The sequence below is a fragment of the Vicugna pacos genome, unplaced genomic scaffold, assembly GCF_048564905.1.
Source record: "Vicugna pacos unplaced genomic scaffold, VicPac4 scaffold_114, whole genome shotgun sequence".
In the NCBI taxonomy this organism is placed as follows: domain Eukaryota; kingdom Metazoa; phylum Chordata; class Mammalia; order Artiodactyla; family Camelidae; genus Vicugna; species Vicugna pacos.
In genome coordinates, this window is record NW_027328794.1 from 727,231 (window position 1) to 754,071 (window position 26,841).

A 26,841-nucleotide genomic window follows, 5' to 3' on the forward strand; every position below is an offset into this window, starting at 1 on the left:
TTCACTTGCCAACTCCACTCCATACATATATATGGGGAGGTACAAGCTCCAACTCGGTTTTACAGTGAAAACGGCAGGCACTTCAAACCGGCACTAGGAAACAGACTGAGAAACCAGAGTAAGGGTTTCTCCTGCAACCCGTTCCCTTTGTGCTGGATGAACGAACGTCTCTCCACATGCTCAGTTCTGAGAGATGTGTGTGTGTGAAAGCCGTCCTTCACCTAGCTTGAAGGGAACACAAAGTTTCTGTTCAGTTGCCAACTCCACTTCATACATATATATGGGGTGGTACAAGCTCCAACTCGGTTTTACAGTGAAAACGGCAGGCACTTCAAACCGGCACTAGGAAACAGACTGAGAAACCAGAGTAAGGGTTTCTCCTGCAACCCGTTCCCTTTGTGCTGGATGAACGAACGTCTGTCCACATGCTCAGTTCTGAGAGATAAGTGTGTGTGAAAGCCGTCCTTCACCTAGCTTGAAGGGAACACAAAGTTTCTTTTCACTTGCCAACTCCACTCCATACATATATATGGGGAGGTACAAGCTCCAACTCGGTTTTACAGTGAAAACGGCAGGCACTTCAAACCGGCACTAGGAAACAGACTGAGAAACCAGAGTAAGGGTTTCTCCTGCAACCCGTTCCCTTTGTGCTAGATGAACGAACGTCTCTCCACATGCTCAGTTCTGAGAGATAAGTGTGTGTGAAAGCCGTCCTTCACCTAGCTTGAAGGGAACACAAAGTTTCTTTTCACTTGACAACTCCACTCCATACATATATATGGGGAGGTACAAGCTCCAACTCGGTTTTACAGTGAAAACGGCAGGCACTTCAAACCGGCACTAGGAAACAGACTGAGAAACCAGAGAAAGGGTTTCTCCTGCAAAACGTTCCCTTTGTGCTGGATGAAAGAACGTCTCTCCACACGCTCAGTTCTGAGAGATGTGTGTGTGTGAAAGCCGTCCTTCACCTAGCTTGAAGGGAACACAAAGTTTCTTTTCACTTGCCACCTCCACTCCATACATATATATGGGGAGGTACAAGATCCAACTCGGTTTTACAGTGAAAACGGCAGGCACTTCAAACCGGCACTAGGAAACAGAATGAGAAACCAGAGTAAGGGTTTCTCCTGCAACCCGTTCCCTTTGTGCTGGATGAACGAACGTCTCTACACATGCTCAGTTCTGAGAGATAAGTGTGTGTGAAAGCCGTCCTTCACCTAGCTTGAAGGGAACACAAAGTTTCTTTTCAGTTGCCAAGTCCACTCCATACATATATATGGGGAGGTACAAGCTCCAACTCGGTTTTACAGTGAAAACGGTAGGCACTTCAAACCGGCACTAGGAAACAGACTGAGAAACCAGAGTAAGGGTTTCTCCTGCAACCCGTTCCCTTTGTGCTGGATGAACGAACGTCTCTCCACATGCTCAGTTCTGAGAGATGTGTGTGTGTGAAAGCCGTCCTTCACCTAGCTTGAAGGGAACACAAAGTTTCTTTTCACTTGCCAACTCCACTCCATACATATATATGGGGAGGTACAAGCTCCAACTCGGTTTTACAGTGAAAACGGCAGGCACTTCAAACCGGCACTAGGAAACAGACTGAGAAACCAGAGAAAGGGTTTCTCCTGCAAACCGTTCCCTTTGTGCTGGATGAACGAACGTCTCTCCACATGCTCAGTTCTGAGAGATAAGTGTGTGTGAAAGCCGTCCTTCACCTAGCTTGAAGGGAACACAAAGTTTCTTTTCAGTTGCCAAGTCCACTCCATACATATATATGGGGAGGTACAAGCTCCAACTCCGTTTTACAGTGAAAACGGCAGGCACTTCAAACCGGCACTAGGAAACAGACTGAGAAACCAGAGTAAGGGTTTCTCCTGCAACCCGTTCCCTTTGTGCTGGATGAACGAACGTCTCTCCACATGCTCAGTTCTGAGAGATGTGTGTGTGTGAAAGCCGTCCTTCACCTAGCTTGAAGGGAACACAAAGTTTCTTTTCACTTGCCAACTCCACTCCATACATATATATGGGGAGGTACAAGCTCCAACTCGGTTTTACAGTGAAAACGGCAGGCACTTCAAACCGGCACTAGGAAACAGACTGAGAAACCAGAGTAAGGGTTTCTCCTGCAACCCGTTCCCTTTGTGCTGGATGAACGAACGTCTCTCCACATGCTCAGTTCTGAGAGATAAGTGTGTGTGAAAGCCGTCCTTCACCTAGCTTGAAGGGAACACAAAGTTTCTTTTCAGTTGCCAACTCCACTCCATACATATATATAGGGAGATACAAGCTCCAACTCGGTTTTACAGTGAAAACGGCAGGCACTTCAAACCGGCACTAGGAAACAGACTGAGAAACCAGAGTAAGGGTTTCTCCTGCAACCCGTTCCCTTTGTGCTGGATGAACGAACGTCTCTCCACATGCTCAGTTCTGAGAGATGTGTGTGTGTGAAAGCCGTCCTTCACCTAGCTTGAAGGGAACACAAAGTTTCTGTTCAGTTGCCAACTCCACTCCATACATATATATGGGGAGGTACAAGCTCCAACTCGGTTTTACAGTGAAAACGGCAGGCACTTCAAACCGGCACTAGGAAACATACTGAGAAACCAGAGTAAGGGTTTCTCCTGCAACCCGTTCCCTTTGTGCTGGATGAACGAACGTCTGTCCACATGCTCAGTTCTGAGAGATAAGTGTGTGTGAAAGCCGTCCTTCACCTAGCTTGAAGGGAACACAAAGTTTCTTTTCACTTGCCAACTCCACTCCATACATATATATGGGGAGGTACAAGCTCCAACTCGGTTTTACAGTGAAAACGGCAGGCACTTCAAACCGGCACTAGGAAACAGACTGAGAAACCAGAGTAAGGGTTTCTCCTGCAACCCATTCCCTTTGTGCTAGATGAACGAACGTCTCTCCACATGCTCAGTTCTGAGAGATAAGTGTGTGTGAAAGCCGTCCTTCACCTAGCTTGAAGGGAACACAAAGTTTCTTTTCACTTGCCAACTCCACTCCATACATATATATGGGGAGGTACAAGCTCCAACTCGGTTTTACAGTGAAAACGGCAGGCACTTCAAACCGGCACTAGGAAACAGACTGAGAATCCAGAGAAAGGGTTTCTCCTGCAAACCGTTCCCTTTGTGCTGGATGAAAGAACGTCTCTCCACACGCTCAGTTCTGAGAGATGTGTGTGTGTGAAAGCCGTCCTTCACCTAGCTTGAAGGGAACACAAAGTTTCTTTTCACTTGCCACCTCCACTCCATACATATATATGGGGAGGTACAAGCTCCAACTCGGTTTTACAGTGAAAACGGCAGGCACATCAAAACGGCACTAGGAAACAGACTGAGAAACCAGAGTAAGGGTTTCTCCTGCAACCCGTTCCCTTTGTGCTGGATGAACGAACGTTTCTACACATGCTCAGTTCTGAGAGATAAGTGTGTGTGAAAGCCGTCCTTCACCTAGCTTGAAGGGAACACAAAGTTTCTTTTCACTTGCCAACTCCACTCCATACATATATATGGGGAGGTACAAGCTCCAACTCGGTTTTACAGTGAAAACGGCAGGCACTTCAAACCGGCACTAGGAAACAGACTGAGAAACCAGAGTAAGGGTTTCTCCTGCAACCCGTTCCCTTTGTGCTGGATGAACGAACGTCTCTCCACATGCTCAGTTCTGAGAGATGTGTGTGTGTGAAAGCCGTCCTTCACCTAGCTTGAAGGGAACACAAAGTTTCTGTTCAGTTGCCAACTCCACTTCATACATATATATGGGGTGGTACAAGCTCCAACTCGGTTTTACAGTGAAAACGGCAGGCACTTCAAACCGGCACTAGGAAACAGACTGAGAAACCAGAGTAAGGGTTTCTCCTGCAACCCGTTCCCTTTGTGCTGGATGAACGAACGTCTGTCCACATGCTCAGTTCTGAGAGATAAGTGTGTGTGAAAGCCGTCCTTCACCTAGCTTGAAGGGAACACAAAGTTTCTTTTCACTTGCCAACTCCACTCCATACATATATATGGGGAGGTACAAGCTCCAACTCGGTTTTACAGTGAAAACGGCAGGCACTTCAAACCGGCACTAGGAAACAGACTGAGAAACCAGAGTAAGGGTTTCTCCTGCAACCCGTTCCCTTTGTGCTAGATGAACGAACGTCTCTCCACATGCTCAGTTCTGAGAGATAAGTGTGTGTGAAAGCCGTCCTTCACCTAGCTTGAAGGGAACACAAAGTTTCTTTTCACTTGACAACTCCACTCCATACATATATATGGGGAGGTACAAGCTCCAACTCGGTTTTACAGTGAAAACGGCAGGCACTTCAAACCGGCACTAGGAAACAGACTGAGAAACCAGAGAAAGGGTTTCTCCTGCAAAACGTTCCCTTTGTGCTGGATGAAAGAACGTCTCTCCACACGCTCAGTTCTGAGAGATGTGTGTGTGTGAAAGCCGTCCTTCACCTAGCTTGAAGGGAACACAAAGTTTCTTTTCACTTGCCACCTCCACTCCATACATATATATGGGGAGGTACAAGATCCAACTCGGTTTTACAGTGAAAACGGCAGGCACTTCAAACCGGCACTAGGAAACAGAATGAGAAACCAGAGTAAGGGTTTCTCCTGCAACCCGTTCCCTTTGTGCTGGATGAACGAACGTCTCTACACATGCTCAGTTCTGAGAGATAAGTGTGTGTGAAAGCCGTCCTTCACCTAGCTTGAAGGGAACACAAAGTTTCTTTTCAGTTGCCAACTCCACTCCATACATATATATGGGGAGGTACAAGCTCCAACTCGGTTTTACAGTGAAAACGGCAGGCACTTCAAACCGGCACTAGGAAACAGACTGAGAAACCAGAGTAAAGGTTTCTCCTGCAACACGTTCCCTTTGTGCTGGATGAACGAACGTCTCTCCACATGCTCAGTTCTGAGAGATAAGTGTGTGTGAAAGCCGTCCTTCACCTAGCTTGAAGGGAACACAAAGTTTCTTTTCACTTGCCAACTCCACTCCATACATATATATGGGGAGGTACAAGCTCCAACTCGGTTTTACAGTGAAAACGGCAGGCACTTCAAACCGGCACTAGGAAACAGACTGAGAAACCAGAGTAAGGGTTTCTCCTGCAACCTGTTCCCTTTGTGCTGGATGAACGAACGTCTCTCCACATGCTCAGTTCTGAGAGATAAGTGTGTGTGAAAGCCGTCCTTCACCTAGCTTGAAGGGAACACAAAGTTTCTTTTCAGTTGCCAACTCCACTCCATACATATATATGGGGAGGTACAAGCTCCAACTCGGTTTTACAGTGAAAACGGCAGGCACTTCAAACCGGCACTAGGAAACAGACTGAGAAACCAGAGTAAGGGTTTCTCCTGCAACCCGTTCCCTTTGTGCTGGATGAACGAACGTCGCTCCACATGCTCAGTTCTGAGAGATGTGTGTGTGTGAAAGCCGTCCTTCACCTAGCTTGAAGGGAACACAAAGTTTCTGTTCAGTTGCCAACTCCACTCCATACATATATATGAGGAGGTACAAGCTCCAACTCGGTTTTACAGTGAAAACGGCAGGCACTTCAAACCGGCACTAGGAAACAGACTGAGAAACCAGAGAAAGGGTTTCTCCTGCAAACCGTTCCCTTTGTGCTGGATGAAAGAACGTCTCTCCACACGCTCAGTTCTGAGAGATGTGTGTGTGTGAAAGCCGTCCTTCACATAGCTTGAAGGGAACACAAAGTTTCTTTTCACTTGCCACCTCCACTCCATACATATATATGGGGAAGTACAAGCTCCAACTCGGTTTTACAGTGAAAACGGCAGGCACATCAAAACGGCACTAGGAAACAGACTGAGAAACCAGAGTAAGGGTTTCTCCTGCAACCCGTTCCCTTTGTGCTGGATGAACGAACGTCTCTACACATGCTCAGTTCTGAGAGATAAGTGTGTGTGAAAGCCGTCCTTCACCTAGCTTGAAGGGAACACAAAGTTTCTTTTCAGTTGCCAACTCCACTCCATACATATATATGGGGAGGTACAAGCCCCAACTCGGTTTTACAGTGAAAACGGCAGGCACTTCAAACCGGCACTAGGAAACAGACTGAGAAACCAGAGTAAGGGTTTCTCCTGCAACACGTTCCCTTTGTGCTGGATGAACGAACGTCTCTCCACATGCTCAGTTCTGAGAGATAAGTGTGTGTGAAAGCCGTCCTTCACCTAGCTTGAAGGGAACACAAAGTTTCTTTTCAGTTGCCAACTCCACTCCATACATATATATGGGGAGGTACAAGCTCCAACTCGGTTTTACAGTGAAAACGGCAGGCACTTCAAACCGGCACTAGGAAACAGACTGAGAAACCAGAGTAAGGGTTTCTCCTGCAACCCGTTCCCTTTGTGCTGGATGAACGAACGTCTCTCCACATGCTCAGTTCTGAGAGATAAGTGTGTGTGAAAGCCGTCCTTCACCTAGCTTGAAGGGAACACAAAGTTTCTTTTCAGTTGCCAAGTCCACTCCATACATATATATGGGGAGGTACAAGCTCCAACTCGGTTTTACAGTGAAAACGGCAGGCACTTCAAACCGGCACTAGGAAACAGACTGAGAAACCAGAGTAAGGGTTTCTCCTGCAACCCGTTCCCTTTGTGCTGGATGAACGAACGTCTCTCCACATGCTCAGTTCTGAGAGATAAGTGTGTGTGAAAGCCGTCCTTCACCTAGCTTGAAGGGAACACAAAGTTTCTTTTCACTTGACAACTCCACTCCATACATATATATGGGGAGGTACAAGCTCCAACTCGGTTTTACAGTGAAAACGGCAGGCACTTCAAACCGGCACTAGGAAACAGACTGAGAAACCAGAGAAAGGGTTTCTCCTGCAAAACGTTCCCTTTGTGCTGGATGAAAGAACGTCTCTCCACACGCTCAGTTCTGAGAGATGTGTGTGTGTGAAAGCCGTCCTTCACCTAGCTTGAAGGGAACACAAAGTTTCTTTTCACTTGCCACCTCCACTCCATACATATATATGGGGAGGTACAAGATCCAACTCGGTTTTACAGTGAAAACGGCAGGCACTTCAAACCGGCACTAGGAAACAGAATGAGAAACCAGAGTAAGGGTTTCTCCTGCAACCCGTTCCCTTTGTGCTGGATGAACGAACGTCTCTACACATGCTCAGTTCTGAGAGATAAGTGTGTGTGAAAGCCGTCCTTCACCTAGCTTGAAGGGAACACAAAGTTTCTTTTCAGTTGCCAACTCCACTCCATACATATATATGGGGAGGTACAAGCTCCAACTCGGTTTTACAGTGAAAACGGCAGGCACTTCAAACCGGCACTAGGAAACAGACTGAGAAACCAGAGTAAAGGTTTCTCCTGCAACACGTTCCCTTTGTGCTGGATGAACGAACGTCTCTCCACATGCTCAGTTCTGAGAGATAAGTGTGTGTGAAAGCCGTCCTTCACCTAGCTTGAAGGGAACACAAAGTTTCTTTTCACTTGCCAACTCCACTCCATACATATATATGGGGAGGTACAAGCTCCAACTCGGTTTTACAGTGAAAACGGCAGGCACTTCAAACCGGCACTAGGAAACAGACTGAGAAACCAGAGTAAGGGTTTCTCCTGCAACCTGTTCCCTTTGTGCTGGATGAACGAACGTCTCTCCACATGCTCAGTTCTGAGAGATAAGTGTGTGTGAAAGCCGTCCTTCACCTAGCTTGAAGGGAACACAAAGTTTCTTTTCAGTTGCCAACTCCACTCCATACATATATATGGGGAGGTACAAGCTCCAACTCGGTTTTACAGTGAAAACGGCAGGCACTTCAAACCGGCACTAGGAAACAGACTGAGAAACCAGAGTAAGGGTTTCTCCTGCAACCCGTTCCCTTTGTGCTGGATGAACGAACGTCGCTCCACATGCTCAGTTCTGAGAGATGTGTGTGTGTGAAAGCCGTCCTTCACCTAGCTTGAAGGGAACACAAAGTTTCTGTTCAGTTGCCAACTCCACTCCATACATATATATGAGGAGGTACAAGCTCCAACTCGGTTTTACAGTGAAAACGGCAGGCACTTCAAACCGGCACTAGGAAACAGACTGAGAAACCAGAGAAAGGGTTTCTCCTGCAAACCGTTCCCTTTGTGCTGGATGAAAGAACGTCTCTCCACACGCTCAGTTCTGAGAGATGTGTGTGTGTGAAAGCCGTCCTTCACATAGCTTGAAGGGAACACAAAGTTTCTTTTCACTTGCCACCTCCACTCCATACATATATATGGGGAAGTACAAGCTCCAACTCGGTTTTACAGTGAAAACGGCAGGCACATCAAAACGGCACTAGGAAACAGACTGAGAAACCAGAGTAAGGGTTTCTCCTGCAACCCGTTCCCTTTGTGCTGGATGAACGAACGTCTCTACACATGCTCAGTTCTGAGAGATAAGTGTGTGTGAAAGCCGTCCTTCACCTAGCTTGAAGGGAACACAAAGTTTCTTTTCAGTTGCCAACTCCACTCCATACATATATATGGGGAGGTACAAGCCCCAACTCGGTTTTACAGTGAAAACGGCAGGCACTTCAAACCGGCACTAGGAAACAGACTGAGAAACCAGAGTAAGGGTTTCTCCTGCAACACGTTCCCTTTGTGCTGGATGAACGAACGTCTCTCCACATGCTCAGTTCTGAGAGATAAGTGTGTGTGAAAGCCGTCCTTCACCTAGCTTGAAGGGAACACAAAGTTTCTTTTCAGTTGCCAACTCCACTCCATACATATATATGGGGAGGTACAAGCTCCAACTCGGTTTTACAGTGAAAACGGCAGGCACTTCAAACCGGCACTAGGAAACAGACTGAGAAACCAGAGTAAGGGTTTCTCCTGCAACCCGTTCCCTTTGTGCTGGATGAACGAACGTCTCTCCACATGCTCAGTTCTGAGAGATAAGTGTGTGTGAAAGCCGTCCTTCACCTAGCTTGAAGGGAACACAAAGTTTCTTTTCAGTTGCCAAGTCCACTCCATACATATATATGGGGAGGTACAAGCTCCAACTCGGTTTTACAGTGAAAACGGCAGGCACTTCAAACCGGCACTAGGAAACAGACTGAGAAACCAGAGTAAGGGTTTCTCCTGCAACCCGTTCCCTTTGTGCTGGATGAACGAACGTCTCTCCACATGCTCAGTTCTGAGAGATGTGTGTGTGTGAAAGCCGTCCTTCACCTAGCTTGAAGGGAACACAAAGTTTCTGTTCAGTTGCCAACTCCACTCCATACATATATATGGGGAGGTACAAGCTCCAACTCGGTTTTACAGTGAAAACGGCAGGCACTTCAAACCGGCACTAGGAAACAGACTGAGAAACCAGAGTAAGGGTTTCTCCTGCAACCCGTTCCCTTTGTGCTGGATGAACGAACGTCTGTCCACATGCTCAGTTCTGAGAGATAAGTGTGTGTGAAAGCCGTCCTTCACCTAGCTTGAAGGGAACACAAAGTTTCTTTTCACTTGCCAACTCCACTCCATACATATATATGGGGAGGTACAAGCTCCAACTCGGTTTTACAGTGAAAACGGCAGGCACTTCAAACCGGCACTAGGAAACAGACTGAGAAACCAGAGTAAGGGTTTCTCCTGCAACCCGTTCCCTTTGTGCTAGATGAACGAACGTCTCTCCACATGCTCAGTTCTGAGAGATAAGTGTGTTTGAAAGCCGTCCTTCACCTAGCTTGAAGGGAACACAAAGTTTCTTTTCACTTGACAACTCCACTCCATACATATATATGGGGAGTTACAAGCTCCAACTCGGTTTTACAGTGAAAACGGCAGGCACTTCAAACCGGCACTAGGAAACAGACTGAGAAACCAGAGAAAGGGTTTCTCCTGCAAACCGTTCCCTTTGTGCTGGATGAAAGAACGTCTCTCCACACGCTCAGTTCTGAGAGATGTGTGTGTGTGAAAGCCGTCCTTCACCTAGCTTGAAGGGAACACAAAGTTTCTTTTCACTTGCCACCTCCACTCCATACATATATATGGGGAGGTACAAGCTCCAACTCGGTTTTCCAGTGAAAACGGCAGGCACTTCCAATCGGCACTAGGAAACAGACTGAGAAACCAGAGTAAGGGTTTCTCCTGCAACCCGTTCCCTTTGTGCTGGATGAACGAACGTCTCTCCACATGCTCAGTTCTGAGAGATAAGTGTGTGTGAAAGCCGTCCTTCACCTAGCTTGAAGGGAACACAAAGTTTCTTTTCAGTTGCCAACTCCACTCCATACATATATATGGGGAGGTACAAGCTCCAACTCGGTTTTACAGTGAAAACGGCAGGCACTTCAAACCGGCACTAGGAAACAGACTGAGAATCCAGAGTAAGGGTTTCTCCTGCAACCCGTTCCCTTTGTGCTGGATGAACGAACGTCTATCCACATGCTCAGTTCTGAGAGATAAGTGTGTGGGAAAGCCGTATTTCACCTAGCTTGAAGGGAACACAAAGTTTCTTTTCAGTTGCCAACTCCACTCCATACATATATATGGGGAGGTACAAGCTCCAACTCGGTTTTACAGTGAAAACGGCAGGCACTTCAAACCGGCACTAGGAAACAGACTGAGAAACCAGAGTAAGGGATTCTCCTGCAACCCGTTCCCTTTGTGCTGGATGAACGAACGTCTCTCCACATGCTCAGTTCTGAGAGATAAGTGTGTGTGAAAGCCGTCCTTCACCTAGCTTGAAGGGAACACAAAGTTTCTTTTCATTTGCCAACTCCACTCCATACATATATATGGGGAGGTAAAAGCTCCAACTCGGTTTTACAGTGAAAACGGCAGGCACTTCAAACCGGCACTAGGAAACAGACTGAGAAACCAGAGTAAGGGTTTCTCCTGCAACCCGTTCCTTTGTGCTGGATGAACGAACGTCTCTCCACATGCTAAGTTCTGAGAGATAAGTGTGTGTGAAAGCCATCCTTCACCTAGCTTGAAGGGAACACAAAGTTTCTTTTCACTTGCCAACTCCACTCCATACATATATATGGGGAGGTACAAGCTCCAACTCGGTTTTACAGTGAAAACGGCAGGCACTTCAAATCGGCACTAGGAAACAGACTAAGAAACCAGAGTAAGGGTTTCTCCTGCAACCCGTTCCCTTTGTGCTGGATGAACGAACGTCTCTCCACATGCTCAGTTCTGAGAGATAAGTGTGTGTGAAAGCCGTCCTTCACCTAGCTTGAAGGGAACACAAAGTTTCTTTTCAGTTGCCAACTCCACTCCATACATATATATGGGGAGGTACAAGCTCCAACTCGGTTTTACAGTGAAAACGGCAGGCACTTCAAACCGGCACTAGGAAACAGACTGAGAAACCAGAGTAAGGGTTTCTCCTGCAACCCGTTCCCTTTGTGCTGGATGAACGAACGTCTCTCCACATGCTCAGTTCTGAGAGATGTGTGTGTGTGAAAGCCGTCCTTCACCTAGCTTGAAGGGAACACAAAGTTTCTTTTCACTTGCCAACTCCACTCCATACATATATATGGGGAGGTACAAGCTCCAACTCGGTTTTACAGTGAAAACGGCAGGCACTTCAAATCGGCACTAGGAAACAGACTGAGAAACCAGAGTAAGAGCTTCTCCTGCAACCCGTTCCCTTTGTGCTGGATGAACGAACGTCTCTCCATATGCTCAGTTCTGAGAGATAAGTGTGTGTGAAAGCCGTCCTTCACCTAGCTTGAAGGGAACACAAAGTTTCTTTTCATTTGCCAACTCCACTCCATACATATATATGGGGAGGTACAAGCTCCAACTCGGTTTTACAGTGAAAACGGCAGGCACTTCAAATCGGCACTAGGAAACAGACTGAGAAACCAGAGTAAGGGTTTCTCCTGCAACCCTTTCCCTTTGTGCTGGATGAACGAACGTCTATCCACATGCTCAGTTCTAAGAGATAAGTGTGTGTGAAAGCCGTCCTTCACCTAGCTTGAAGGGAACACAAAGTTTCTTTTCAGTTGCCAACTCCACTCCATACATATATATGGGGAGGTACAAGCTCCAACTCGGTTTTACAGTGAAAACGGCAGGCACTTCAAACCGGCACTAGGAAACAGACTGAGAAACCAGAGTAAGGGTTTCTCCTGCAACCCGTTCCCTTTGTGCTGGATGAACGAACGTCTCTCCACATGCTCAGTTCTGAGAGATGTGTGTGTGTGAAAGCCGTCCTTCACCGAGCTTGAAGGGAACACAAAGTTTCTTTTCACTTGCCAACTCCACTCCATACATATATATGGGGAGGTACAAGCTCCAACTCGGTTTTACAGTGAAAACGGCAGGCACTTCAAATCGGCACTAGGAAACAGACTGAGAAACCAGAGTAAGGGTTTCTCCTGCAACCCGTTCCCTTTGTGCTGGATGAACGAACGTCTCTCCACATGCTCAGTTCTGAGAGATGTGTGTGTGTGAAAGCCGTCCTTCACCGAGCTTGAAGGGAACACAAAGTTTCTTTTCACTTGCCAACTCCACTCCATACATATATATGGGGAGGTACAAGCTCCAACTCGGTTTTACAGTGAAAACGGCAGGCACTTCAAACCGGCACTAGGAAACAGACTGAGAAACCAGAGTAAGGGTTTCTCCTGCAACCCGTTCCCTTTGTGCTGGATGAACGAACGTCTCTCCACATGCTCAGTTCTGAGAGATAAGTGTGTGTGAAAGCCATCCTTCACCTAGCTTGAAGGGAACACAAAGTTTCTTTTCATTTGCCAACTCCACTCCATACATATATATGGGGAGGTACAAGCTCCAACTCGGTTTTACAGTGAAAACGGCAGGCACTTCAAATCGGCACTAGGAAACAGACTGAGAAACCAGAGTAAGGGTTTCTCCTGCAACCCGTTCCCTTTGTGCTGGATGAACGAACGTCTCTCCACATGCTCAGTTCTGAGAGATGTGTGTGTGTCAAAGCCGTCCTTCACCTAGCTTGAAGGGAACACAAAGTTTCTTTTCACTTGCCAACTCCACTCCATACATATATATGGGGAGGTACAAGCTCCAACTCGGTTTTACAGTGAAAACGGCAGGCACTTCAAACCGGCACTAGGAAACAGACTGAGAAACCAGAGTAAGGGTTTCTCCTGCAACCCGTTCCCTTTGTGCTGGATGAACGAACGTCTCTCCACATGCTCAGTTCTGAGAGATAAGTGTGTGTGAAAGCCGTCCTTCACCTAGCTTGAAGGGAACACAAAGTTTCTTTTCACTTGCCAACTCCACTCCATACATATATATGGGGAGGTACAAGCTCCAACTCGGTTTTACAGTGAAAAAGGCAGGAACATCAAATCGGCACTAGGAAACAGACTGAGAAGCCAGAGTAAGGGCTTCTCCTGCAACCCGTTCCCTTTGTGCTGGATGAACGAACGTCTCTCCACATGCTCAGTTCTGAGAGATAAGTGTGTGTGAAAGCCGTCCTTCACCTAGCTTGAAGGGAACACAAAGTTTCTTTTCACTTGCCAACTCCACTCCATACATATATATGGGGAGGTACAAGCTCCAACTCGGTTTTACAGTGAAAACGGCAGGCACTTCAAACCGGCACTAGGAAACAGACTGAGAAAGCAGAGTAAGGGTTTCTCCTGCAACCCGTTCCCTTTGTGCTGGATGAACGAACGTCTCTCCACATGCTCAGTTCTGAGAGATAAGTGTGTGTGAAAGCCGTCCTTCACCTAGATTGAAGGGAACACAAAGTTTCTTTTCACTTGCCAACTCCACTCCATACATATATATGGGGAGGTACAAGCTCCAACTCGGTTTTACAGTGAAAACGGCAGGCACTTCAAACCGGCACTAGGAAACAGACTGAGAAACCAGAGTAAGGGTTTCTCCTGCAACCCGTTCCCTTTGTGCTAGATGAACGAACGTCTCTCCACATGCTCAGTTCTGAGAGATAAATGTGTGTAAAGGCCGTCCTTCACCAAGCTTGAAGGGAACACAAAGTTTCTTTTCACTTGCCAACTCCACTCCATACATATATATGGGGAGGTACAAGCTCCAACTCGGTTTTACAGTGAAAAAGGCAGGCACTTCAAATCGGCACTAGGAAACAGACTGAGAAGCCAGAGTAAGGGCTTCTCCTGCAACCCGTTCCCTTTGTGCTGGATGAACGAACGTCTCTCCACATGCTCAGTTCTGAGAGTTAAGTGTGTGTGAAAGCCGTCCTTCACCTAGCTTGAAGGGAACACAAAGTTTCTTTTCAGTTGCCAACTCCACTCCATACATATATATGGGGAGGTACAAGCTCCAACTCGGTTTTACAGTGAAAACGGCAGGCACTTCAAACCGGCACTAGGAAACAGACTGAGAAACCAGAGTAAGGGTTTCTCCTGCAACCCGTTCCCTTTGTGCTGGATGAACGAACGTCTCTTCACATGCTCAGTTCTGAGAGATAAGTGTGTGTGAAAGCCGTCCTTCACCTAGCTTGAAGGGAACACAAAGTTTCTTTTCAGTTGCCAACTCCACTCCATACATATATATGGGGAGGTACAAACTCCAACTCGGTTTTACAGAGAAAACGGCAGGCACTTCAAACCGGCACTAGGAAACAGACTGAGAAACCAGAGTAAGGGTTTCTCCTGCAACCCGTTCCCTTTGTGCTGGATGAACGAACGTCTCTCCACATGCTCAGTTCTGAGAGATAAATGTGTGTAAAGGCCGTCCTTCACCTAGCTTGAAGGGAACACAAAGTTTCTTTTCACCTGCCAACTCCACTCCATACATATATATGGGGAGGTACAAGCTCCAACTCGGTTTTACAGTGAAAAAGGCAGGCACGTCAAATCGGCACTAGGAAACAGACTGAGAAGCCAGAGTAAGGGTTTCTCCTGCAACCCGTTCCCTTTGTGCTGGATGAACGAACGTCTCTCCACATGCTCAGTTCTGAGAGATAAGTGTGTGTGAAAGCCGTCCTTCACCTAGCTTGAAGGGAACACAAAGTTTCTTTTCACTTGCCAACTCCACTCCATACATATATATGGGGAGGTACAAGCTCCAACTCGGTTTTACAGTGAAAACGGCAGGCCCTTCAAACCGGCACTAGGAAACAGACTGAGAAACCAGAGTAAGGGTTTCTCCTGCAACCCGTTCCCTTTGTGCTGGATGAACGAACGTCTCTCCACATGCTCAGTTCTGAGAGATAAGTGTGTGTGAAAGCCGTCCTTCACCTAGCTTGAAGGGAACACAAAGTTTCTTTTCACTTGCCAACTCCACTCCATACATATATATGGGGAGGTACAAGCTCCAACTCGGTTTTACAGTGAAAACGGCAGGCACTTCAAACCGGCACTAGGAAACAGACTGAGAAACCAGAGTAAGGGTTTCTCCTGCAACCCGTTCCCTTTGTGCTGGATGAACGAACGTCTCTCCACATGCTCAGTTCTGAGAGATAAGTGTGTGTGAAAGCCGTCCTTCACCTAGCTTGAAGGGAACACAAAGTTTCTTTTCACTTGCCAACTCCACTCCATACATATATATGGGGAGGTACAAGCTCCAACTCGGTTTTACAGTGAAAAAGGCAGGAACATCAAATCGGCACTAGGAAACAGACTGAGAAACCAGAGTAAGAGCTTCTCCTGCAACCCGTTCCCTTTGTGCTGGATGAACGAACGTCTCTCCATATGCTCAGTTCTGAGAGATAAGTGTGTGTGAAAGCCGTCCTTCACCTAGCTTGAAGGGAACACAAAGTTTCTTTTCATTTGCCAACTCCACTCCATACATATATATGGGGAGGTACAAGCTCCAACTCGGTTTTACAGTGAAAACGGCAGGCACTTCAAATCGGCACTAGGAAACAGACTGAGAAACCAGAGTAAGGGTTTCTCCTGCAACCCTTTCCCTTTGTGCTGGATGAACGAACGTCTATCCACATGCTCAGTTCTAAGAGATAAGTGTGTGTGAAAGCCGTCCTTCACCTAGCTTGAAGGGAACACAAAGTTTCTTTTCAGTTGCCAACTCCACTCCATACATATATATGGGGAGGTACAAGCTCCAACTCGGTTTTACAGTGAAAACGGCAGGCACTTCAAACCGGCACTAGGAAACAGACTGAGAAACCAGAGTAAGGGTTTCTCCTGCAACCCGTTCCCTTTGTGCTGGATGAACGAACGTCTCTCCACATGCTCAGTTCTGAGAGATAAGTGTGTGTGAAAGCCATCCTTCACCTAGCTTGAAGGGAACACAAAGTTTCTTTTCATTTGCCAACTCCACTCCATACATATATATGGGGAGGTACAAGCTCCAACTCGGTTTTACAGTGAAAACGGCAGGCACTTCAAATCGGCACTAGGAAACAGACTGAGAAACCAGAGTAAGGGTTTCTCCTGCAACCCGTTCCCTTTGTGCTGGATGAACGAACGTCTCTCCACATGCTCAGTTCTGAGAGATGTGTGTGTGTGAAAGCCGTCCTTCACCGAGCTTGAAGGGAACACAAAGTTTCTTTTCACTTGCCAACTCCACTCCATACATATATATGGGGAGGTACAAGCTCCAACTCGGTTTTACAGTGAAAACGGCAGGCACTTCAAACCGGCACTAGGAAACAGACTGAGAAACCAGAGTAAGGGTTTCTCCTGCAACCCGTTCCCTTTGTGCTGGATGAACGAACGTCTCTCCACATGCTCAGTTCTGAGAGATAAGTGTGTGTGAAAGCCATCCTTCACCTAGCTTGAAGGGAACACAAAGTTTCTTTTCATTTGCCAACTCCACTCCATACATATATATGGGGAGGTACAAGCTCCAACTCGGTTTTACAGTGAAAACGGCAGGCACTTCAAATCGGCACTAGGAAACAGACTGAGAAACCAGAGTAAGGGTTTCTCCTGCAACCCGTTCCCTTTGTGCTGGATGAACGAACGTCTCTCCACATGCTCAGTTCTGAGAGATGTGTGTGTGTCAAAGCCGTCCTTCACCTAGCTTGAAGGGAACACAAAGTTTCTTTTCACTTGCCAACTCCACTCCATACATATATATGGGGAGGTACAAGCTCCAACTCGGTTTTACAGTGAAAACGGCAGGCACTTCAAACCGGCACTAGGAAACAGACTGAGAAACCAGAGTAAGGGTTTCTCCTGCAACCCGTTCCCTTTGTGCTGGATGAACGAACGTCTCTCCACATGCTCAGTTCTGAGAGATAAGTGTGTGTGAAAGCCGTCCTTCACCTAGCTTGAAGGGAACACAAAGTTTCTTTTCACTTGCCAACTCCACTCCATACATATATATGGGGAGGTACAAGCTCCAACTCGGTTTTACAGTGAAAAAGGCAGGAACATCAAATCGGCACTAGGAAACAGACTGAGAAGCCAGAGTAAGGGCTTCTCCTGCAACCCGTTCCCTTTGTGCTGGATGAACGAACGTCTCTCCACATGCTCAGTTCTGAGAGATAAGTGTGTGTGAAAGCCGTCCTTCACCTAGCTTGAAGGGAACACAAAGTTTCTTTTCACTTGCCAACTCCACTCCATACATATATATGGGGAGGTACAAGCTCCAACTCGGTTTTACAGTGAAAACGGCAGGCACTTCAAACCGGCACTAGGAAACAGACTGAGAAAGCAGAGTAAGGGTTTCTCCTGCAACCCGTTCCCTTTGTGCTGGATGAACGAACGTCTCTCCACATGCTCAGTTCTGAGAGATAAGTGTGTGTGAAAGCCGTCCTTCACCTAGATTGAAGGGAACACAAAGTTTCTTTTCACTTGCCAACTCCACTCCATACATATATATGGGGAGGTACAAGCTCCAACTCGGTTTTACAGTGAAAACGGCAGGCACTTCAAACCGGCACTAGGAAACAGACTGAGAAACCAGAGTAAGGGTTTCTCCTGCAACCCGTTCCCTTTGTGCTAGATGAACGAACGTCTCTCCACATGCTCAGTTCTGAGAGATAAATGTGTGTAAAGGCCGTCCTTCACCAAGCTTGAAGGGAACACAAAGTTTCTTTTCACTTGCCAACTCCACTCCATACATATATATGGGGAGGTACAAGCTCCAACTCGGTTTTACAGTGAAAAAGGCAGGCACTTCAAATCGGCACTAGGAAACAGACTGAGAAGCCAGAGTAAGGGCTTCTCCTGCAACCCGTTCCCTTTGTGCTGGATGAACGAACGTCTCTCCACATGCTCAGTTCTGAGAGTTAAGTGTGTGTGAAAGCCGTCCTTCACCTAGCTTGAAGGGAACACAAAGTTTCTTTTCAGTTGCCAACTCCACTCCATACATATATATGGGGAGGTACAAGCTCCAACTCGGTTTTACAGTGAAAACGGCAGGCACTTCAAACCGGCACTAGGAAACAGACTGAGAAACCAGAGTAAGGGTTTCTCCTGCAACCCGTTCCCTTTGTGCTGGATGAACGAACGTCTCTTCACATGCTCAGTTCTGAGAGATAAGTGTGTGTGAAAGCCGTCCTTCACCTAGCTTGAAGGGAACACAAAGTTTCTTTTCAGTTGCCAACTCCACTCCATACATATATATGGGGAGGTACAAACTCCAACTCGGTTTTACAGAGAAAACGGCAGGCACTTCAAACCGGCACTAGGAAACAGACTGAGAAACCAGAGTAAGGGTTTCTCCTGCAACCCGTTCCCTTTGTGCTGGATGAACGAACGTCTCTCCACATGCTCAGTTCTGAGAGATAAATGTGTGTAAAGGCCGTCCTTCACCTAGCTTGAAGGGAACACAAAGTTTCTTTTCATTTGCCAACTCCACTCCATACATATATATGGGGAGGTACAAGCTCCAACTCGGTTTTACAGTGAAAACGGCAGGCACTTCAAATCGGCACTAGGAAACAGACTGAGAAACCAGAGTAAGGGTTTCTCCTGCAACCCTTTCCCTTTGTGCTGGATGAACGAACGTCTATCCACATGCTCAGTTCTAAGAGATAAGTGTGTGTGAAAGCCGTCCTTCACCTAGCTTGAAGGGAACACAAAGTTTCTTTTCAGTTGCCAACTCCACTCCATACATATATATGGGGAGGTACAAGCTCCAACTCGGTTTTACAGTGAAAACGGCAGGCACTTCAAACCGGCACTAGGAAACAGACTGAGAAACCAGAGTAAGGGTTTCTCCTGCAACCCGTTCCCTTTGTGCTGGATGAACGAACGTCTCTCCACATGCTCAGTTCTGAGAGATAAGTGTGTGTGAAAGCCATCCTTCACCTAGCTTGAAGGGAACACAAAGTTTCTTTTCATTTGCCAACTCCACTCCATACATATATATGGGGAGGTACAAGCTCCAACTCGGTTTTACAGTGAAAACGGCAGGCACTTCAAATCGGCACTAGGAAACAGACTGAGAAACCAGAGTAAGGGTTTCTCCTGCAACCCGTTCCCTTTGTGCTGGATGAACGAACGTCTCTCCACATGCTCAGTTCTGAGAGATGTGTGTGTGTGAAAGCCGTCCTTCACCGAGCTTGAAGGGAACACAAAGTTTCTTTTCACTTGCCAACTCCACTCCATACATATATATGGGGAGGTACAAGCTCCAACTCGGTTTTACAGTGAAAACGGCAGGCACTTCAAACCGGCACTAGGAAACAGACTGAGAAACCAGAGTAAGGGTTTCTCCTGCAACCCGTTCCCTTTGTGCTGGATGAACGAACGTCTCTCCACATGCTCAGTTCTGAGAGATGTGTGTGTGTGAAAGCCGTCCTTCACCGAGCTTGAAGGGAACACAAAGTTTCTTTTCACTTGCCAACTCCACTCCATACATATATATGGGGAGGTACAAGCTCCAACTCGGTTTTACAGTGAAAACGGCAGGCACTTCAAACCGGCACTAGGAAACAGACTGAGAAACCAGAGTAAGGGTTTCTCCTGCAACCCGTTCCCTTTGTGCTGGATGAACGAACGTCTCTCCACATGCTCAGTTCTGAGAGATAAGTGTGTGTGAAAGCCATCCTTCACCTAGCTTGAAGGGAACACAAAGTTTCTTTTCATTTGCCAACTCCACTCCATACATATATATGGGGAGGTACAAGCTCCAACTCGGTTTTACAGTGAAAACGGCAGGCACTTCAAATCGGCACTAGGAAACAGACTGAGAAACCAGAGTAAGGGTTTCTCCTGCAACCCGTTCCCTTTGTGCTGGATGAACGAACGTCTCTCCACATGCTCAGTTCTGAGAGATGTGTGTGTGTCAAAGCCGTCCTTCACCTAGCTTGAAGGGAACACAAAGTTTCTTTTCACTTGCCAACTCCACTCCATACATATATATGGGGAGGTACAAGCTCCAACTCGGTTTTACAGTGAAAACGGCAGGCACTTCAAACCGGCACTAGGAAACAGACTGAGAAACCAGAGTAAGGGTTTCTCCTGCAACCCGTTCCCTTTGTGCTGGATGAACGAACGTCTCTCCACATGCTCAGTTCTGAGAGATAAGTGTGTGTGAAAGCCGTCCTTCACCTAGCTTGAAGGGAACACAAAGTTTCTTTTCACTTGCCAACTCCACTCCATACATATATATGGGGAGGTACAAGCTCCAACTCGGTTTTACAGTGAAAAAGGCAGGAACATCAAATCGGCACTAGGAAACAGACTGAGAAGCCAGAGTAAGGGCTTCTCCTGCAACCCGTTCCCTTTGTGCTGGATGAACGAACGTCTCTCCACATGCTCAGTTCTGAGAGATAAGTGTGTGTGAAAGCCGTCCTTCACCTAGCTTGAAGGGAACACAAAGTTTCTTTTCACTTGCCAACTCCACTCCATACATATATATGGGGAGGTACAAGCTCCAACTCGGTTTTACAGTGAAAACGGCAGGCACTTCAAACCGGCACTAGGAAACAGACTGAGAAAGCAGAGTAAGGGTTTCTCCTGCAACCCGTTCCCTTTGTGCTGGATGAACGAACGTCTCTCCACATGCTCAGTTCTGAGAGATAAGTGTGTGTGAAAGCCGTCCTTCACCTAGATTGAAGGGAACACAAAGTTTCTTTTCACTTGCCAACTCCACTCCATACATATATATGGGGAGGTACAAGCTCCAACTCGGTTTTACAGTGAAAACGGCAGGCACTTCAAACCGGCACTAGGAAACAGACTGAGAAACCAGAGTAAGGGTTTCTCCTGCAACCCGTTCCCTTTGTGCTAGATGAACGAACGTCTCTCCACATGCTCAGTTCTGAGAGATAAATGTGTGTAAAGGCCGTCCTTCACCAAGCTTGAAGGGAACACAAAGTTTCTTTTCACTTGCCAACTCCACTCCATACATATATATGGGGAGGTACAAGCTCCAACTCGGTTTTACAGTGAAAAAGGCAGGCACTTCAAATCGGCACTAGGAAACAGACTGAGAAGCCAGAGTAAGGGCTTCTCCTGCAACCCGTTCCCTTTGTGCTGGATGAACGAACGTCTCTACACATGCTCAGTTCTGAGAGATAAGTGTGTGTGAAAGCCGTCCTTCACCTAGCTTGAAGGGAACACAAAGTTTCTTTTCAGTTGCCAACTCCACTCCATACATATATATGGGGAGGTACAAGCTCCAACTCGGTTTTACAGTGAAAACGGCAGGCACTTCAAACCGGCACTAGGAAACAGACTGAGAAACCAGAGTAAGGGTTTCTCCTGCAACCCGTTCCCTTTGTGCTGGATGAACGAACGTCTCTTCACATGCTCAGTTCTGAGAGATAAGTGTGTGTGAAAGCCGTCCTTCACCTAGCTTGAAGGGAACACAAAGTTTCTTTTCAGTTGCCAACTCCACTCCATACATATATATGGGGAGGTACAAACTCCAACTCGGTTTTACAGAGAAAACGGCAGGCACTTCAAACCGGCACTAGGAAACAGACTGAGAAACCAGAGTAAGGGTTTCTCCTGCAACCCGTTCCCTTTGTGCTGGATGAACGAACGTCTCTCCACATGCTCAGTTCTGAGAGATAAATGTGTGTAAAGGCCGTCCTTCACCTAGCTTGAAGGGAACACAAAGTTTCTTTTCACCTGCCAACTCCACTCCATACATATATATGGGGAGGTACAAGCTCCAACTCGGTTTTACAGTGAAAAAGGCAGGCACGTCAAATCGGCACTAGGAAACAGACTGAGAAGCCAGAGTAAGGGTTTCTCCTGCAACCCGTTCCCTTTGTGCTGGATGAACGAACGTCTCTCCACATGCTCAGTTCTGAGAGATAAGTGTGTGTGAAAGCCGTCCTTCACCTAGCTTGAAGGGAACACAAAGTTTCTTTTCACTTGCCAACTCCACTCCATACATATATATGGGGAGGTACAAGCTCCAACTCGGTTTTACAGTGAAAACGGCAGGCCCTTCAAACCGGCACTAGGAAACAGACTGAGAAACCAGAGTAAGGGTTTCTCCTGCAACCCGTTCCCTTTGTGCTGGATGAACGAACGTCTCTCCACATGCTCAGTTCTGAGAGATAAGTGTGTGTGAAAGCCGTCCTTCACCTAGCTTGAAGGGAACACAAAGTTTCTTTTCACTTGCCAACTCCACTCCATACATATATATGGGGAGGTACAAGCTCCAACTCGGTTTTACAGTGAAAACGGCAGGCACTTCAAACCGGCACTAGGAAACAGACTGAGAAACCAGAGTAAGGGTTTCTCCTGCAACCCGTTCCCTTTGTGCTGGATGAACGAACGTCTCTCCACATGCTCAGTTCTGAGAGATAAGTGTGTGTGAAAGCCGTCCTTCACCTAGCTTGAAGGGAACACAAAGTTTCTTTTCACTTGCCAACTCCACTCCATACATATATATGGGGAGGTACAAGCTCCAACTCGGTTTTACAGTGAAAAAGGCAGGAACATCAAATCGGCACTAGGAAACAGACTGAGAAACCAGAGTAAGAGCTTCTCCTGCAACCCGTTCCCTTTGTGCTGGATGAACGAACGTCTCTCCATATGCTCAGTTCTGAGAGATAAGTGTGTGTGAAAGCCGTCCTTCACCTAGCTTGAAGGGAACACAAAGTTTCTTTTCATTTGCCAACTCCACTCCATACATATATATGGGGAGGTACAAGCTCCAACTCGGTTTTACAGTGAAAACGGCAGGCACTTCAAATCGGCACTAGGAAACAGACTGAGAAACCAGAGTAAGGGTTTCTCCTGCAACCCTTTCCCTTTGTGCTGGATGAACGAACGTCTATCCACATGCTCAGTTCTAAGAGATAAGTGTGTGTGAAAGCCGTCCTTCACCTAGCTTGAAGGGAACACAAAGTTTCTTTTCAGTTGCCAACTCCACTCCATACATATATATGGGGAGGTACAAGCTCCAACTCGGTTTTACAGTGAAAAAGGCAGGCACTTCAAATCGGCACTAGGAAACAGACTGAGAAGCCAGAGTAAGGGCTTCTCCTGCAACCCGTTCCCTTTGTGCTGGATGAACGAACGTCTCTACACATGCTCAGTTCTGAGAGATAAGTGTGTGTGAAAGCCGTCCTTCACCTAGCTTGAAGGGAACACAAAGTTTCTTTTCATTTGCCAACTCCACTCCATACATATATATGGGGAGGTACAAGCTCCAACTCGGTTTTACAGTGAAAACGGCAGGCACTTCAAACCGGCACTAGGAAACAGACTGAGAAACCATAGTAAAGGTTTCTCCTGCAACACGTTCCCTTTGTGCTGGATGAACGAACGTCTCTCCACATGCTCAGTTCTGAGAGATAAGTGTGTGTGAAAGCCGTCCTTCACCTAGCTTGAAGGGAACACAAAGTTTCTTTTCACTTGCCAACTCCACTCCATACATATATATGGGGAGGTACAAGCTCCAACTCGGTTTTACAGTGAAAACGGCAGGCACTTCAAACCGGCACTAGGAAACAGACTGAGAAACCAGAGTAAGGGCTTCTCCTGCAACCTGTTCCCTTTGTGCTGGATGAACGAACGTCTCTCCACATGCTCAGTTCTGAGAGATAAGTGTGTGTGAAAGCCGTCCTTCACCTAGCTTGAAGGGAACACAAAGTTTCTTTTCAGTTGCCAACTCCACTCCATACATATATATGGGGAGGTACAAGCTCCAACTCGGTTTTACAGTGAAAACGGCAGGCACTTCAAACCGGCACTAGGAAACAGACTGAGAAACCAGAGTAAGGGTTTCTCCTGCAACCCGTTCCCTTTGTGCTGGATGAACGAACGTCGCTCCACATGCTCAGTTCTGAGAGATGTGTGTGTGTGAAAGCCGTCCTTCACCTAGCTTGAAGGGAACACAAAGTTTCTGTTCAGTTGCCAACTCCACTCCATACATATATATGAGGAGGTACAAGCTCCAACTCGGTTTTACAGTGAAAACGGCAGGCACTTCAAACCGGCACTAGGAAACAGACTGAGAAACCAGAGAAAGGGTTTCTCCTGCAAACCGTTCCCTTTGTGCTGGATGAAAGAACGTCTCTCCACACGCTCAGTTCTGAGAGATGTGTGTGTGTGAAAGCCGTCCTTCACATAGCTTGAAGGGAACACAAAGTTTCTTTTCACTTGCCACCTCCACTCCATACATATATATGGGGAAGTACAAGCTCCAACTCGGTTTTACAGTGAAAACGGCAGGCACATCAAAACGGCACTAGGAAACAGACTGAGAAACCAGAGTAAGGGTTTCTCCTGCAACCCGTTCCCTTTGTGCTGGATGAACGAACGTCTCTACACATGCTCAGTTCTGAGAGATAAGTGTGTGTGAAAGCCGTCCTTCACCTAGCTTGAAGGGAACACAAAGTTTCTTTTCAGTTGCCAAGTCCACTCCATACATATATATGGGGAGGTACAAGCCCCAACTCGGTTTTACAGTGAAAACGGCAGGCACTTCAAACCGGCACTAGGAAACAGACTGAGAAACCAGAGTAAGGGTTTCTCCTGCAACCCGTTCCCTTTGTGCTGGATGAACGAACGTCTCTCCACATGCTCAGTTCTGAGAGATGTGTGTGTGTGAAAGCCGTCCTTCACCTAGCTTGAAGGGAACACAAAGTTTCTTTTCACTTGCCAACTCCACTCCATACATATATATGGGGAGGTACAAGCTCCAACTCGGTTTTACAGTGAAAACGGCAGGCACTTCAAACCGGCACTAGGAAACAGACTGAGAAACCAGAGTAAGGGTTTCTCCTGCAACCCGTTCCCTTTGTGCTGGATGAACGAACGTCTGTCCACATGCTCAGTTCTGAGAGATAAGTGTGTGTGAAAGCCGTCCTTCACCTAGCTTGAAGGGAACACAAAGTTTCTTTTCACTTGCCAACTCCACTCCATACATATATATGGGGAGGTACAAGCTCCAACTCGGTTTTACAGTGAAAACGGCAGGCACTTCAAACCGGCACTAGGAAACAGACTGAGAAACCAGAGTAAGGGTTTCTCCTGCAACCCGTTCCCTTTGTGCTAGATGAACGAACGTCTCTCCACATGCTCAGTTCTGAGAGATAAGTGTGTTTGAAAGCCGTCCTTCACCTAGCTTGAAGGGAACACAAAGTTTCTTTTCACTTGACAACTCCACTCCATACATATATATGGGGAGTTACAAGCTCCAACTCGGTTTTACAGTGAAAACGGCAGGCACTTCAAACCGGCACTAGGAAACAGACTGAGAAACCAGAGAAAGGGTTTCTCCTGCAAACCGTTCCCTTTGTGCTGGATGAAAGAACGTCTCTCCACACGCTCAGTTCTGAGAGATGTGTGTGTGTGAAAGCCGTCCTTCACCTAGCTTGAAGGGAACACAAAGTTTCTTTTCACTTGCCACCTCCACTCCATACATATATATGGGGAGGTACAAGCTCCAACTCGGTTTTCCAGTGAAAACGGCAGGCACTTCCAATCGGCACTAGGAAACAGACTGAGAAACCAGAGTAAGGGTTTCTCCTGCAACCCGTTCCCTTTGTGCTGGATGAACGAACGTCTCTCCACATGCTCAGTTCTGAGAGATAAGTGTGTGTGAAAGCCGTCCTTCACCTAGCTTGAAGGGAACACAAAGTTTCTTTTCAGTTGCCAACTCCACTCCATACATATATATGGGGAGGTACAAGCTCCAACTCGGTTTTACAGTGAAAACGGCAGGCACTTCAAACCGGCACTAGGAAACAGACTGAGAATCCAGAGTAAGGGTTTCTCCTGCAACCCGTTCCCTTTGTGCTGGATGAACGAACGTCTATCCACATGCTCAGTTCTGAGAGATAAGTGTGTGGGAAAGCCGTATTTCACCTAGCTTGAAGGGAACACAAAGTTTCTTTTCAGTTGCCAACTCCACTCCATACATATATATGGGGAGGTACAAGCTCCAACTCGGTTTTACAGTGAAAACGGCAGGCACTTCAAACCGGCACTAGGAAACAGACTGAGAAACCAGAGTAAGGGATTCTCCTGCAACCCGTTCCCTTTGTGCTGGATGAACGAACGTCTCTCCACATGCTCAGTTCTGAGAGATAAGTGTGTGTGAAAGCCGTCCTTCACCTAGCTTGAAGGGAACACAAAGTTTCTTTTCATTTGCCAACTCCACTCCATACATATATATGGGGAGGTAAAAGCTCCAACTCGGTTTTACAGTGAAAACGGCAGGCACTTCAAACCGGCACTAGGAAACAGACTGAGAAACCAGAGTAAGGGTTTCTCCTGCAACCCGTTCCTTTGTGCTGGATGAACGAACGTCTCTCCACATGCTAAGTTCTGAGAGATAAGTGTGTGTGAAAGCCATCCTTCACCTAGCTTGAAGGGAACACAAAGTTTCTTTTCACTTGCCAACTCCACTCCATACATATATATGGGGAGGTACAAGCTCCAACTCGGTTTTACAGTGAAAACGGCAGGCACTTCAAATCGGCACTAGGAAACAGACTAAGAAACCAGAGTAAGGGTTTCTCCTGCAACCCGTTCCCTTTGTGCTGGATGAACGAACGTCTCTCCACATGCTCAGTTCTGAGAGATAAGTG